Source organism: Urocitellus parryii, unplaced genomic scaffold, assembly GCF_045843805.1.
Source record: "Urocitellus parryii isolate mUroPar1 unplaced genomic scaffold, mUroPar1.hap1 Scaffold_272, whole genome shotgun sequence".
Taxonomy (NCBI): domain Eukaryota; kingdom Metazoa; phylum Chordata; class Mammalia; order Rodentia; family Sciuridae; genus Urocitellus; species Urocitellus parryii.
In genome coordinates this window covers 142,313-159,694 of record NW_027552600.1, presented here as the reverse complement: position 1 = coordinate 159,694, position 17,382 = coordinate 142,313, and positions in this window count along the sequence as shown.

Here is a 17,382-nt window from a genome sequence, read left to right as displayed (position 1 = left end):
CACTGACACTGTTTGCTTGACCCAGTTGATCAGTGGTTTGAAACATTTTCTCCTCTTGGATTTGGAGACACTACTGTCACCTGATTTTCCTCTAATGTTCCTTGGAATTCATCCTCATCTCCCAGTCCTTTAAAAGTTGGAGCATGCCAGGGCTCACTCCTTGGTGTATCATTTCTTCTCCACATACACTCACTTCATTTAAAGAGATCATTCTAAAGCCCAGAGAATGCAGTGCAAGTTATGAAGCTTAATGTGATCCCCCAGAAGAATAAGCACAGGAAAAAAGAAAGAAAGGAAAGAAAAGCAACAAAGAGCAGATGAAGACAACCAAGTGAACAACACCACTGAGCTTTCAATACTAGAGGAGAATCAGAGGAAATGCAAGAAAAGGAAAGTATGGGAGAAAGGTAAAGAGAGAAAAAGGTTAAAAGGTAGAAGAAATATTAATTACTTGATGCAAAGAGGAAAGAGAAATAACGACTTAAAAATAGAAAGTGAACATAGTTGCAGCATGGTATGACATTTGGAAGAAATTCCAACAGAGAGGTGCTGAGGGTAATCAGGCTTGGTTGGCAAAAGAGGAAGAACTGTCAATTATAATATTGAAAACAGGAGAAGATAAAATAAAAGATGATAAAGGATACAAGTGCTTTGATTCATTTATTTCTTTGGTATTTACTGAGTACCTACTATATATCTAGAACTGATCAAGGAACTGGGTCTACAACACTGCCCAGAATGAAAAGAAGAGCCCTCCTTCCTATATTTCCATTCTAGTGGATTGACAAAAGGAAATATTTTCACTGGTCTATGGGACATAATTATTTGCATAACATTTATATTGCCCATCAGTGCTTTCTTTTTCTGTACTAATTTTACATTTGCTTTAGCTTATTTACAAGATTAAAGCCTTCACACTAAACACACACACACACACACACACACACACACACATACACACTTCATATTACTCATTTCTATGTCTCATTCTAATATAACTGCATATTTGAATTCGTAAAATTGATTTCATATGATCTATGAACTAAGAGTGATAGGATTTGGTAAAAATTTGTGTGGTAGATTAACCATAGAAGTGAAGAGATGGGAAGACAATAGAGAAGGGGAGAGGAGGGAAGGAAGAAGGGAGGGGAAAGATTTGTGGTTTACAGTTGTATTTATTTCCCATCACCAGTTCTCTTTCACCCTCTCTTCTTCAGACCAGTCAAGAAACCTGTAAATCTCACTCCTTGAAGATAAGCCTCTTGCTGCTTCATATTTTAATTTGGTTTACCCAGATATTCTATGGCATATGTCTTAGCACAAAGCACAATTCTGCTTGGTCATTTTTAACACGAATGTGGTGTCTTCCACCTACGTGTACAAGATTTTTGGAATTGACAATTCTAGATTCAGAACTAAGAACATATGCAACTAGCTCCACCACTTCTTTTTCTACCTTGTACCTACCTTCCCAAGTACAGCCTCCCAACACACACACACATCCAACTAAAAGCACCTAATGTGAAAAATATATCCTCTTTTTCCCCTTCTCAGTAATAATTATTCCACTTCTTTTTTTTTACATTTTTTTTATTGTTGGTCGTTCAAAACATTACATAGTTCTTAATACATCATATTTCACAATTTGATTCAAGTGGGTTATGAACTCCCAATTATACCCCGTATACAGATTGCTGAATCACATCAGTTACCCTTCCATTGATTGACAAATTGCCTTTCTAGTGTCTGATGTATTCTGCTGTCTGTCCTATTCTCTACTATCCCCCCTCCCCTCCCCTCCCCTCCCCTCCCCTTTTCTCTCTCTACCCCTTCTACTGTAAATCATTTCTTCGATTTGTATTATCTTGTCTTACCCCTCCTTTCATCTTATATGTCCTTATGTATAACCCTAAATTGGTGCAGCCAATTTGGAAAGCAGTATGGAGATTTCTTGGAAAGCTGGGAATGGATCCACCATTTGACCCAGCTATTCCCCTTCTGGGTCTATTCCCTAAAGACCTAATAAGAGCATGCTACAGGGACACTGCTACATCGATGTTCATAGCAGCACAATTCACGATAGCAAGATTGTGGAATCAGCCTAGATGCCCTTCAATAGATGAATGGATAAAAAAATGTGGCATTTATACACAATGGAGTATTACTCTGCATTAAAAAATGACAAAATCCACTTCTTTACTTTATAAAGAGCACACGGGCTGAAATTCTTCCAGCAGAATGTCATCAATTGCTTTTCAAAGCATGCACAAAATTAAAAAGCATTGTGGGTAATGGAATGTAAATGAGGTTAGACTGACACTTTCTTAACAAAGTTAAACTGTTAATATGCACCTGGAATTCATGTGGGAATGAGCAGGGGACCTGTTATGGAGCAGCTCTTCCAGCACTTTACTCCCTGGGTGGGGTCAGGAAGGACACTGAGGTCACCTCCCACAAGGTTCCTGGGTCTGCTGACTCTGATTGTCTCTTGGAACTGTGTGTGGAGGGCAGATGAACACCGTCTTAAACACTAATGTGTTTGCTTGGATAAGATGATTTGGCCTACGCCTGAATCTGCGTTTTGAGGACATCAAGTTTCTAATCAATGAGAGTTCATGGTGAAATTTCCCTAAGAACAATGAAGCAGGAGAAAAGGAAAATTAGAAGTACTTGAGGCACAGAACGGAGTGCAAGGCAGCAGAACTCCTTGCCGAAACCCTTGGGGTGGTATTTGTGCTTTCTGAGTCCTAATTTCCCCCAGCTGAAAATTCCAGGTTTTGATGATAAAGAGTGGCAATGGCAAATGTTCATGTCTTTTCAAAAATAAAGAAAAACAAAACAAACAAACAAACACTATGTTGCTGATTAAATGATTCCTGGTCAACAGAAAGATCACTTGAAGAGAGATGTGTTCATGCATATAAGTCCAGTGTTTTGGAAAAGTAACATGCACACTTAATACATACAACTTGGTTTCTAAGTATCATCTCCACAGCAGTCCTTGGGAAAATGAGTGGTTCCAGAAATGGATCAAAGGAAGTTGAGGTGAACCTAGAACATCCTGTTTTGCCAGAAAATAAAATTTTGCTCAAGAAAGATGAAAATACATCAAAAGGACGTAGGAGTCATAGAAGAAATTTCCACAAAAGAAGGAATTTAGGACAATTTCAGCATCAAAATAAATAGTGAGAGTAATGGATTGTAACTCATTGAAGAAAACAGTAATCCATAAATCCACAGAGATAAAAATAAATAAGTCCATAATTAAATGATGGGGGAAGAATAACTCTTTCTTACAATAAAATAGCAACTAGTAAATGTGAAAGAAATAATAACCATTTGGCATTTGCCATAACAATAATAATTTTTTGAGAAAAAATCTGTAGATGTTAAAACTGGTAGGAAAATGTTTGATGACAAAAATGGAACACTTATATAGTCTTGGGGAATTTTCCCACAAGGTACTTAATAATTACAAGGGTCAAATAAAGTTTATAGTGGCAAAATTTGACAGGTAGTACCTTATCGAAGAAGTCCAAGTTAACATCACCTGGAATAGGACAAACATATATAAATATGCCTCTTGATATGAAGCACTGAACAAGACAAAACATCGTTACTGCAGTATTCCTGCCAAAGGTGCATAACCTCCTCTTAATCATGAGAGAACATCAGGAAAATTAAAAGTGTGAGATTTTCTCCAAAATAGTGACTGGAAATCTTGAAAAAATAATGGTCATGAAAGCCAAGTAAGACCAAGAAACTTCTAGATTAAAGGACTGAAGAAATTTGACAACTAAATGAACCTTATTATTTTTATTGAATCTCACACCCAAGAATTTTTCCCTTTTGTTATAAAGAACATTCCTAGGACAACTGGAAATTTTGAATAAGGTTTGTAGATTATTTTTACAGTATTGATGACCATTGATGTTTATAATTACACTGTGCTTACATATAGGAATATCCTTGCTTTTTAGAAAATGGACACTAAGGGGCAAAAGTGAATTATATCTGCAACTTATTCTCACATGACTCAAAAAGCAGTGTGAGTGTTTGAAGGGGAGAATATAAGAAAATATTAACATTTAAGGAGTTTCCATGAAGGTATACATATATTTTCTGCAAGATTTTTTAAGTGCTGAAATTACATAAAGATTAAAAATAAAGAAGTTAAATAGATATCAAAGGTATGTACTTGAGGCTGACAATACTTTATCTTTCTGCTTTTAATGATTCAATTCTTTGACCTACAACTTTATCATTAAAAAAAAAAGTTGGAGACTTGGTGGATTCCTACAGAACAAGATTTTTGTTTCATGGTACTAAAGGTGGTCACAAGGAATCTAAATTACATGTATAACAAATGAACATATTTATAGATATAATTTTTCAGAAGTTCTACAACTTTCACAACCTATCTTCAAAATTTTTTTGTTAAAGACAGAAGGCTTCCATCCCAAAATGCTACTTCAGAGCTTGCCCAGAACCTTTGGTTCAGTTCCCTGTTGCCTGTTTAAGGAATCCTAGAGAAACTACAGTAATAGATAAAGGGCAGGGGAAGGGAACAATAGGATTAAGTTTTCTTGCCTAACCAGTTTTGATTTCTTCATACCATTTATCTGGCCATCACTCTATACCAGGTAGAATTCCAATAAGGAGAAGAATTGATTCATCAATATATTTTTCTCCTTCCATGGATTATCTCCATTAAAGATCATCACTGGAAGCAGTTAGGACATGAGGCAGAAGAATTAGCAGCTATTTCATGTGGAATGCAGATGGAACTAATAGGACAAATGATACAGAATTTTGTCGCGACCCCTTGCCCGCAAGGAAGACGCAACTCGGGAATCTTCTCTCAGCAGTTTATTCAGGTCCTTGATACTTTTTCTTCTTTCAGCTGTTTATTCAGGCCTTTGTATTGACATGTCTTTTAGCTTCTACTGCTACTCCTACTTCTACTTCTACTGCTACTCCTACTGCCACTACTACTACTGCTACTACTACTGCCACTACTACTACTGCCGTGTGCCCCAGCCTTAATAAATCAGATAAAGCCCCAATGCACAACTGCCACGTGGACTTTTCTCATAGGGTGCCAAGTCACAGCGTGCCAACTCATTCTGATAAGGAGTTGTTTGTCACAGACTACAGGGGAAACCAGCGCCATCTTGTAATGGCGGCCACAGTTCACAGAAACGGCTCACCACAGTTCCCCCTTTTTTGTTTTATTACGACAATACAGGCGAGAGTAGAGGTCCTATCCCACTGTGCAGAAGTGGCTGCATAGTATGGCCCAGCCTTAAGGAGGGCCCTTCCCCAAACCTGAGGCCATATCAGCCGACGCCTTTTTTCGTGGGGCGGGGCGTGGACGTCAAACCCGCATGCAATAGGACATGCTCCCCTTGAGGTCCACTCAAGTGGATCACTCAAGTGCAGTGCCTTGCCTCGCATCCTGTATCGTGACGATGGTAGACAAAGGGGGACAGCTGAGGCTGTCTTTGTAGTGCAGACAAAATTAAGTTGGCAACACCCTAAGAGAAAGGCACGGACAATAGAGAGGGGGAGAAATTTGGTTGTGACATCTGCCATTGTTAGATAAAGGTCAAGACGTTCCCGTGGAGCACATATGTCATGGCCTTGTGAACTGGCCACTTTGACATGCAGAACAAGGAATTGGGGGCTGGGCCCCGGGGGCCAGGGAAGGCCTGCTATCAGCAAGTTCCCCTCTTTTGTTTATTGCATGTCAAAGGGAATCAAGTAGCCCCTGTCTTAGGTCGTCCACCGCCCCTGCACTGCTTACCCGTCTCTGGGGAGGCCCCACTCCCCTGTCTTAGGTTGCAGTGCAAGCGTGGAAGTTGCCCGTCACTGGGTACTACAAGATCAGCTCAGCGTGTTGTGGCCAACAGGACATTGTTATGGTAACCGCCTCCATAAACAGGACCCATGACCATCACCATCAAATGGCAGGTGTAGTTGGACTGTAAGATTAGTTAGTAAAGATCCTAGTGCAGAAAGGCAGGGAGGAGAGGTATGCACAAAGGAAAGATATGGTAGAAGTTCCAGCATTAGAAGAGTGACAAAAGAAAGACATGTCGATCCCAGTGCAATGTTATAATAACTTGGGGTGCAACGACCATGTCAAAGGTTTACTGTTTAAGATGCGCAAGCCAGACCTGTGGCGAGTTGCCATTTTCTAAAGCAGCAAGAGCTTGTATGATCATAGCCTTATCGTGAGCACTGCGGGCCTTGAGGCGACAGAGAAACCACAAGTAGAGAAACATACCAAAGCAACACATTGCACCAAAAATGCCTATTCCCACCCATTCCTTTAAAAAGGAAAAGGCAGAAGAAATCCAAAGGGTGAATTGTCCCAAAGTCACTGGTACGACATGGGTGTTGTTCAAAACAGCTATCTGAGTCAGTTGAGACTGGATCAAATTTTCTGCTTCCATGGACCAGGTTCCGGATAGATACTCTCCGATGATGCATGAGGCATTTCTGGAATCATAAAATCTGACAGAGGTTATACATAAATGTGCTCGTTGGTCAACACAACCCAAAAGCACCATGTCAGACAATATTTTACCTGAGCTTGGAGTAAATCTATTCTTTGGTTGGCAGCTAAAATCCCTGACAAAAGATGTTGGTTAACTTTATTTTGAGAATCGAGTATGGTGGAAGTTTGTTGAATAACCTGATTAATAGTGGCAGCAGTTTGGACCTGATTAAGAGCCTGTTTGCATTCAGCAAGCTGCTCCTTAATCTTCACTTTATCAGTTAAAAGAGCATCCTTTACCAATCTCCATAGAGAGAAAGTAGCAATCGGGACTCTATCTGGACTTTGGTCCCTCAACAACTTTTGGAGATCCTGCTTTACCAAATCCCAATCACTGTTATTAAGAAAGCCTCCCGTCAGAAACCAAGGACAAGCCTGGGCTATAGCTTCAACGAATTGAGTTGCTGTCTTGGTTTTTATTCCTGTTCCTTGTTTGTTTAACAGTTCTTTAACTTCGTTGGCCAGACGAAGTTTCACTGTTGAGTTACCCATGGTACGTACCCTGTCTCTTTAAATTATCTTTGATCCAATCTTCCCCCTTCTCCCTTAGAAGGTGAGCCTTGTCCGCTTACCTCTGCTTTCCGAATCTCGGTAAGGACCTCCAGATGCCAAGTCCGGCTAACGGAAACCGAGTCCGGCGAGAGACGTCGAGGTTAAAAAATAATAAAAAAATCACAGGACACCAACGTTTTTCATCCAGGAGGAGGCATGTGTGTTTTTTTTTTGTTTTTTGTTTTTTATATTTTGGAACAATTTTTGAAAACCTTAGAATCTATAAACAAATTATTATATTTTGATAAGAAATATCAATGAAAATAAAGTTAAAACCTTTAGATATTTTGGAGAAATAATTATAATAATTTATCATTTTATGAGTTTGAACAATAACCTTGAGAATTAGAAATTACTTGATTGTATTTTTACTTAAAAGCAAATTTATAGTAAACACATTTATCTCAAATATCTGTAACTGAAAAGGCAGAGTATCTGATAAATGTAAATATAAAACATAAATTATGGGTTTTCTGTTGAAGAAAACAATTAGGCAAATATATATTAACTAATCAATTAGGCATGTGCTAATTAATTTATAGATTAACAAATATAGGTTATCTAAATATCTAAAATATATATATATATATTAAGAATAAGAACAAAACTTATAATTGTATTAACTTTATGTAACCACGTGGTCTTAAAATATTTGGATCCATTTAAATTTATTTTTAACTAGGAGTGCACTCTTCTATGTGACGTCACTTGATGTAACTGAAATAAGATCCTTGAGTATACATTTTTATTTTTATAGTTAGCAATGAAAATAAGGATTTTTTGGTCATCACAGGAACTTTGCCGGCTTGTTCCTGTGGCGAGCAAATGCATCCTCATAACCTTCAAAATTAAAAGTAAAATATAAAGAAGCATATTTGATATCTCCCATCAATAGAACATTATTTAGTAACACAACTATAGAGAAAAAGTCAGGTTATTTAACTTAGAACTAGCTTAAATTTAGGACTGTAACATAGAAACCTGTGGAATTAAATTTTGTCTGAAAAAGATATCTTTCATTAGCATTTACAGGTAGGCATTTTGTTGTAAAAAAATACAGGCTCTGAGCAGCTCCGGTAGAAACCTGAAACACAGCAGTACAGGTTAGTGGCTGGAAAGCGGGACCAGAAGTCCTGTCTGAGTGACTGTGGAAGAACCAATGAGAAGCCCGCAAAAGTGTGGGAGGTGGGACCAGGAAGCAGCTATGCCGGCCAGGCACCCCATGGTTACCATGGTGATGCAAACAACATGGAGTCTGGTGCCCATTTTTAGGGCAAAAGTTCTCCAAGTTTTCTTAGCCAATTGTATTTTGTTTGATTTTGTCTGCATTTTCCCCAGCCTGGCCAAGATCTTACTGCGGTAGCAGCTTGTTCTGTCTCTGCGACCTGCGGTTGCAGTTGTACATCCTGTACTTCCTGGCATTCCCCTAGGGAGTCTACAGATAGAAAGGGGTTGGTCCGTGGGAGGTGACAAAGTCACTTACTCCCCGGGGCACCATTCTGTCCCTGGATTGCCCAGTAGACCTTGGGGCGGGCCCCTGTTCCTGTTTTGAGGGCAGCGGCCAGAACCTGTCCAGTAATATGAGCTCCATCAATATCCTTACAAGCTCGAATCATGTCATCAACACTCTTTGCTCTGGTAGATTTAATAGCATTTTGGCAATAGGAGTTTGCATATTTAAGAGCCAATTGCTTAATGACCGGCATGGCTTGTTCCAAGTTAGGGAATATTTTTTCTGCTACCTGTATCAATCAGGCAAGGAAGTCAGAATAAGGCTCAGAGGGTCCTTGAGCAATTTTTGAAATTTTTGTTTTAGCGTTTGAAATAGGTAGAGCCTTCCAAGCCTAAATGGCTGCTGTAGCTATCTGAGCATAGACCCCAGGATTATAATTAATTTGTTGATTTATGATAGCATATTGTCCCAAGCCTGTTAACATTTCAAGGTTATGCCGTGGGAAGCCGGCGTCCTGATTGACTCGGGCTAGCTCGCGACACCTCTCTTGATTTTCACTTTTCCACAACAAAAAATCCCCTCCGGACAACACAGCCATGCAAAGCTGTTGCCAGTCACTAGGTGTCAGCTGATTGGCAGAGAAAGACTCGAAGAGAGTCAATGTAAAGGGGGCATGGGATCCGTAATTAGTAACTGCCTCCTTTAGTTGTTTAATATCCTTAAAGGCTAAAGGAACATGTACTCTGGCCGGCTGTCCATCGGCATCCAAGTTTTCAATTACTGGGAAGTTTGGGCCGTCTTAGGCTGCCACTGAACACCCCCCAGCCTTCTGGGGTTGTCCTTGTCCCAATCGGGGTTATAAGGAGGGAGCGTGACAGCGATCGGGGCTGTAGGTGCTTTAAATCTTGACTTTTTCAATCGACCCTCCAGTTCCTCTATCTCCCTTTCCAATTCTTCCTCCTGCCAGCTGTTACCATGGAGCCCAGTTAGTAACTCCCTTATCTTAGAAATGTAGTCAGCACTGTGAAGCCCAGCTCAAGGCCAGAGGCCTTGTTACATATTTTTGTGAAAAACTAGTAAGGGAGTGTCCAGTGCCTGGAATGCTGATTTTTTCAGACAGTAGCCAAATAAAACAGGGCAACATGAAAATAGGAAGTTTATCTACATTAAACCTTTTTGTAGAGATTCTTTTGCTGAAAGTCCTAAAATAAGCCATGGTGAATATTCTGGAGAAGGTCAATTAAGACTTTTCTGTGGGCCTGGTAGGGAGGGGGAAGATGAGAAGGCGGGGTTGAGAGCGGCTAGGGTGGATCTAATTCCTCAGAACTGTCCGAGCTACTTGTGTCCTTGGGAGTTTTTAACTCAGTCAAGTCCGGATAGAGCCTTCTCCTCTGTTTAACTTCAGACTCCCTTATCTTTTCACCACTCTTACTCCTAATACTTTCTGCTACCTCGCTATGTGACCCCTCCGATTTTTCTTCATGCAATTGCTCAAGAACAGCCTGACCCTCGCTCACAGCTTTCTGGCATTTACCATCCATTATACACCCCCTCACTAATTTCCAAAGCGGAATGGTACCGCTCCTTAAAGTTCCTTGTTTGTAAGCGAAATCCAGATCTTTCCCTAATTTGTCCCAACTGGAAATCGTGAGACCCCCTGAAAAAGCAAACCAAGGAGCTACAGAGTCAGTCTCTTCTAAAAACCTCTGTAATGTGCTCCGCTTCACTTTAAGTCCCTTAGAACGCAGTAACCCGTCCAAGGCCAGCAAAATTGGGCTTGAGGGAGTAGCACCCATACTGTTCCAAGCAGTATAAAGAAAGTGAAAATACAAAACTCCGCTCTCTCTTTATCTACAGAGGAGCGTCTTATTTATTTATTTATTTTTTCCCCGCTCTCTCTTTATCTACAGAGGACACAACAACAAAAGAAACACAAAAAACAAAAGCGAAATGACACAACAAAAGAAACACAGAAAACAAAAGTGAAAGTACACAGTGCAGCTGCAATAAATATGAGGCTCTCTCTTTCTTTGTAGAGGAGCTGACCCCGCTTTGGACGCGGATCCCACTTACTGGGACTATCCCTGCTTTGATCGCAGATCCCACTTACCTGGGACTAACCGGTGCACCACCCCTGACTGACTGAAAGTTCTGGTTCCCGGGTCTCGGCACCACTTGTCGCGACCCCTTGCCCGCAAGGAAGACGCAACTCGGGAATCTTCTCTCAGCAGTTTATTCAGGTCCTTGATACTTTTTCTTCTTTCAGCTGTTTATTCAGGCCTTTGTATTGACATTTCTTTTAGCTTCTACTGCTACTCCTACTACTACTTCTATTGCTACTCCTACTGCCACTACTACTACTGCTACTACTACTGCCACTACTACTACTGCCGTGTGCCCCAGCCTTAATAAAGCAGATAAAGCCCCAATGCACAACTGCCACGTGGACTTTTCTCATAGGGTGCCAAGTCACAGCGTGCCAACTCATTCTGATAAGGAGTTGTTTGTCACAGACTACAGGGGAAACCAGCGCCATCTTGTAATGGCGGCCACAGTTCACAGAAACGGCTCACCACAGAATTTTATATCAGACTGAACCTAATTTAAACTGGGACAAATTTTTAAAAAATTTGTCCTGAACTTCTATATCATTTTCTATCAAAACATGGAAACTAATCATCTAAGGTGGTCTTTGAAAGAACACAAGAGCTAATAGGTAGAACCTGCTATACAGTTCCAATTCTCCCTTCCAGGTCTGCTCATCATCTTTCTGAATCCTGCTCAGTGCCCTAAGTGACTAACTCACAGAACTGCATGAACCAATGAGCCTTGCCTTGGAGCTACTGGTTGAGTTCAGGCAAATTGTTTCTTGATCAGGAGAACAGAAGTGAGGAGAAAGAGGTGTGTAGTATCTCTTTGCTAGTCTCCCTCCCTGTGAAGCTACATGATTCTTCCTGGGACTATAGTTCCTGAAGCACAGCCCTTTTACAGATATGACTATCACAGGTTGGGGAGACTCTTCTGGATCTGCCTCTGTGCCTCATGGAGGATAGTATCTTCCCACTCTTGTTCCCAGGAAGGCTCACTTTCCTTTGTTGCCTCCCTTAATCTTGCCTATGTAAATGCTTTCACTGAATTCTCCTCAGGTGTCCCTTTTTCATGTGTGTTGTTTGATGCTAGGTCCTAGATTTGCTCAGGAACAATCCTGGGACCCAGAGGATGTCGATTGGATAACCCTTACTTCATTTGGCTTTGCTAGTAGTTTGAAGAAATCTCCTACCCAGGGAGGAACAAGCCTTCCAAGTTCTCTTTGAAGTCAGAAGGAAACTGTGATGATTAAATTTGTAAATGACAGAACTCTTATCCATAGCCACTATAAAAATGTTGATGATGGGATGAGGGGTCAAGTCTCTGAAGAAAAAAAAATACATTACAGATTGGGTCCAAATACAGTTATGTGGCCCTTGTGTGGAAAAGACTGGTTGGTTCATAGTTAATGTGACATTTATTACGGGTTAGTAATAATGTCCCTTAATATTTTCTACAATTGCCTCAGGCAGAAGGGGAAAGGAAAGGAACAAATTTGCTTAATATAATACAGTTCTAATATCACTATTGACCTTCCAGAGGTATTTTATGTCAATGATATTATGATTTCTTAGTTTTTATATCAATAATTTTATACTGTCTAAAACCCAATCCAATTTGCTCCTTGTTCCTAGTATTTTCCCCCTCTTGCATCAAACATCTGGGAGCATTTTACAAGGCTTTCCTGTGATCTGCCAAACTATGCACACATGTGCCTTTCAGGACTCCAATTTTCTCCACCCAGTAATTGGCCAATGCAGAGAAACAAAGTATCATTTTATTTTACATAATGGCACTATATAAAATGATTCACTAATTCAGTGCTGAAAAATAATAATCACAAGTTGGAAGATTTAAAAACACATGTGAGAGGATAGCACCCAGGGTAATCTAGGCTCTTAGTCTTACACAAGCTCACTCTTGCCCCCTGCAGTTTGCTGAGGGCAAAAGAATATTTGGTAATTAATTTTGTGTTTTGCTTGCAAACTGTAGCTGAATTGTTCATTTGCCTTATAAGGACCTGTCAGTACCCCCAGGAACATACCACAAACACTACTATTTAGGAACAGTTGTGCTTCCCCATCACATAATAAATATGTCCTTGTTCTTCCTTTGTCTTCCTTCTTGTTAATACAGAAAATTGTCCAGGAAAAAAAAAAACACAACCCATTACTTAATATGGATTACTGTGTTTTGTACCTCTTGGGATTTGAAATAAATGTCTATATAAAAATCCAGCAATAGCTAGTGCTTGTCCCAAAGTAAGAATACAATTTTTAAAAATAGAATTCCTCAGTAAATAAATTGGACAAACTTATCACCTGCAGTTTCACTGTACTAATGAGATTGCTGAAAAACTTCCCTTTGAGAGTCCCACGATTCAGCACCCAAACCAATGGACAGCACCCAGCCATCAAACACCCACATAAACCACTAACTGAGTGGAAATTGAGAACAAGGAATATTTTCCTTGTGGTGTCTAAGAACTCAATAAACCAATGCTTAAAATATCAACTTCCAGTGATCTTCTCTTGTTTGGTTTTTTTAAAAAATGCATTTTTACCCAAATGGTGCTCTATAAATTTTCAAACAAATCCAAAGTCATTGCCACTCTTAAAAATTCCCACTGCAGAGGATTACTCATATCAATAAAAGATTTAAGGAATAATTCAGGGTTTTACCTGTTCAAAAAGGCAAATGGGCTAAATCTTGCCCCCAATGAATTAAATAAAAATGAATGTCTTTCTTTATTAAGTATGTGATTTATGATATATTTTAATTTGTACCTCACAGTTGGCACAGACCCTAAATATGCTTATACTAGAAGCAATGAAACGGTTTTCAGCCTGTTCAGCAAAGCCTTTTCCAATTCTGCAGGTGCCTGAAGCCGGTGAATCTCTTTCTGTGCTGCAGCATTTCTCAACTTCACATAGACCTTTATGAGCAAAGGAGTATCAGAGATTAATAAATATTGGTTCCTTGTTAATAACCAGGACTAGCTTTGATTTCTTTCCTTCTGGGAACTCTTTGAAGACAGCTAACAGAATTAACACTGCCTATTACTTCTACCATTCCTTATATGCATTACTTTTTATTCTTCTTACCATTAGGTATACAATCCACTGAACCTATTTCCATTTTTGTAGCTCAGGAATGAACTATAATATTCTAGGATTTTTGTTGACCAAAGCAAAGCAGATAGAAATCCATTCTTATCTAATTATGTGCTTGATGTTTCTACCAGAACCACTGAGTTGTCATTAGAGCGTAGGAGATTTTGCACACTGAGCCTTGCTGAGCTCACTGCCAATTACAGTTCCCACATAAACAACTGGATCTTCCAAGCTGGTGGGCTCTTGGCTGGGGGCAATTTAAGCAGAATTTATCCTTGCTGAGTTTTATTCATCATTTTAAGTGTCATCATTTCAATCTATAAATATATATTAGAATATCAATTAGGCCATCTTTATGTGCTACACAGTCATGTTATACCAAAAATGATGATCATTGTTTCTATGGTTATAATAGAGCATTTTATTTTTAATAAATACAAATTGTTGAATGGAACAGAATTAAGGTAAAACTGGGGATATAAATCCCCATTTAGGCTTACAAATATCTATCAATCATCAGAATTTGAATATATTCCCTCAACTAAAAATAACTCCCCTGAATTGTACTATTCATCCCTTAAGTCTTCACATTTTCCTATAAATGCAGGATGAGAAGCATGTCAAGGATTTATTTGTTCATTGATGATTGATTACTTCCTATAGATCAGGTAATATTCTAGGTGCTAGGAATTCAGTTTTAACAAGGCAGATGAAAATATTTCTCTCGTGGATTGTACATTCTAACTCAGGGAGACAGATAATACTAAATTAAATGTGTTAGCACCAACGAGGAATGCTGCTTTAGACAATGTGGTCATGAAAAGTCTTGCTGAGATGGTGAAATTTAAGCTAAGATTATGACTTTTAAGCTGAGACTTGAATGTCAAAGAGGAGCTAGCTATGCAACCATCTGTAGGAAATGCACACCAGGCAACGGAACAACTAGTGGAAAAAATATCAGTTAAAACTGATCCATCTGAGGGTGTTAGTAAAATAGGATATCAATGAAAGTCTAGGTAAACAGTTTCACCTACATTTCTTCAACTTACTGGTTAGTACCATATGAAAAAAAATTCAGATTAGAAGATGGTTAAATCTCAATATCATTATGCTCAGTGAAAAAAATACTAAAGAAAAAAGCATACATACTGTGCAATACATAAAATTCTAAAAATGCAGACTAATTCTGGAGACAGAAAACAAATTGGTGGTTGTCTGAGAGCATGGAAAGGATTAGAAAAGTATTTTAATATCTTTGAGGGAATGATTGGAATGATCATTATTTTGATTGGGACAAGGGGGTTTACAAATGTATGCCAAAATTCATCAAATTATTACTATAATTATTTGCAGTTTATAGTATATAAATTGTACCTCATTAGAGTTATAATAAAAATCAGACTTGTTTGACTTTCTTCTTTCACAGAAAATAGTTGCTAGATTCTTGTGTTACCCATTTTGGGGGTTGAACTCAGGGGTGCTTAACCACTGAGTCATATCCCCAGGACTTTTTGCTCATAATTTTGAGACAGGGTCTCACCAAGTTGCTTAGGGCCTTGCTAAATTTCTGAGGCTGATTTGAACTTGCAATCCTCCTGGATGAACCTCCAAAACTGTTGGGATTACAGGTATGCACCACCACTCCTGGCTTGTGGTGCCCATATTTTTAAAGTACTTCATAAATCTCTCTTTAAAATCCATAGTATACTTTTCTGATACCTGCATAACGCTCACATGTATTTGGGGTACTACATCTCTTTCTCAAATTTGGACAGTAAAAGAATATTTGTCCAATCTCAATTTGCAAACATGTTTCTTCAAAGATTTTGGACAGGAGTTAGATAATCTAATTTGAATATTATTTCAGAATTGTATTTTAATTCAGCCATTTTGGAAACCCTGAATTCAATTCAGCTGGATTTAACTTCTCTTTTGACCTTTATTCCTTTTAGGCAAGGGTTTTCTATTCTTCTTCTCCTCCCTTCTTCCCTAATCCTCTTTTCCCCCTACTGCTCCTTCTCTTGTTTCTCCCTTCCCATTTTCTTCTTTCCTCTCCTATTTTCCCTCCTTTTCCTCCTCCTCCATTTGAATATCATTACTTATGCAATAAGGAAGGAAGTATGCCTCCTTCCTCAAGTGTCAATCATCTGCAATATCAGTGTGTCTCCCCTTAAGCTGTATTTATGCATGAAATGTAAACAGATGTGCAATTTATTTATTCTGCTAACACTGGTTTTATACATTCCAACTTCTTTAAGAAATTTAGTATTCCTGATTCTATTCTCATTTCTGCTGTTGACAAAAATCAGAGTCTTGGGGAAGGCACAAACTGTGCTACCCGTGAAGTTAGTAATGACTGTTCAATTGGGGAGGGGAATTCTGCAGGCACATCTGTTATAAATCCAGGACAGGACTGTGCAGACCTGGCTGCCCATGTCTCACTCTGTCACTATTCCAATTTTGATCAAAGCATCCTCAGAAAGCTCCCTATTCCAATTTTGATCAAAGCATCCTCAGAAAGCTCCCATAAATAGAAATAGAAAATAGACACTAATTATGAAAATTAAAGGTATTATGACCATTTTCCATACATTGGGAACTCAAAAATTGTGCAGATTTAAGAATTATCATCATTATACTACCATAATAATTTGTGAAACAAATGTAGCCTACACTTGATCCTTATGGCACTCACTCTGTTTCAAGGCCATAGACTTACTTATGTGTGGACCAGATTTTTTCAGAATCACTTGTGATTCTCATATTACTTGTGATCTCATATTACTCAGTCATATAATAATTGCATCATTTATTCCCTCATTTCCAGGTTAGAGTCTATCAATCTGTAATATTTGGAAGCAGAAGAAAGGCTGTTATTCCCGGGGATTGCTGTGGCAGGGCAATGAATGGGCAGTAAACACAAGGGTCTTGTTAGTTTTCAGGAAGTCATGGCTGGTCCCCTTGGTTGTGGGCCACAGAGGTAAGTGAGGGTAGTTCCTTCAGAAAATCTCAGTGGACTCTGCAGATAGATAGGCCTGACAGGAGTATACTGGAAGGTCCTGAGCTCCACAGTACTTCCTGGTGAGCTCATGAAAATGGCCAAATTTGGCTAATGGATAACTAGGCATGGTTTCCTATCCCTTCTCCCTGCAGCCTATGGTTTCAAAAGTTTTTTTATCCCCTTTTAAACCATCTACATATTGGATTTCATAAAGAGAAGCTTGTTTTCTGGATCAAAAACTGTCCGGTGCAGATACAAACTAGGTAGAAACAAGAAATTGAATGATTTTACACTGTCCAAATTGGTAGCATGGTTAAGCATGCTGGTCCTAGAGTTTGGCTGACAGGGTTCAAATTCCAGCTCCATCACTTACTAGATGCAAGATCTTGGATCAGCTATTTAAAATCTTTGTACGCCAGTTTCATCTCTATAAAATGAGGACACTTGGAGTATTTACATCTTAAGACTATTTGTGGGAATTTAAAAAGTTTATGTGAATATTAAATTAGAATATTATTTCCAACCAGCAGACTACCGCAGGAGACCAGGCCCAGCTCGGATCCGCCCACACTGGCCTGAGTGGGACCCAAGCTCACAGTAGACCCACACTGGC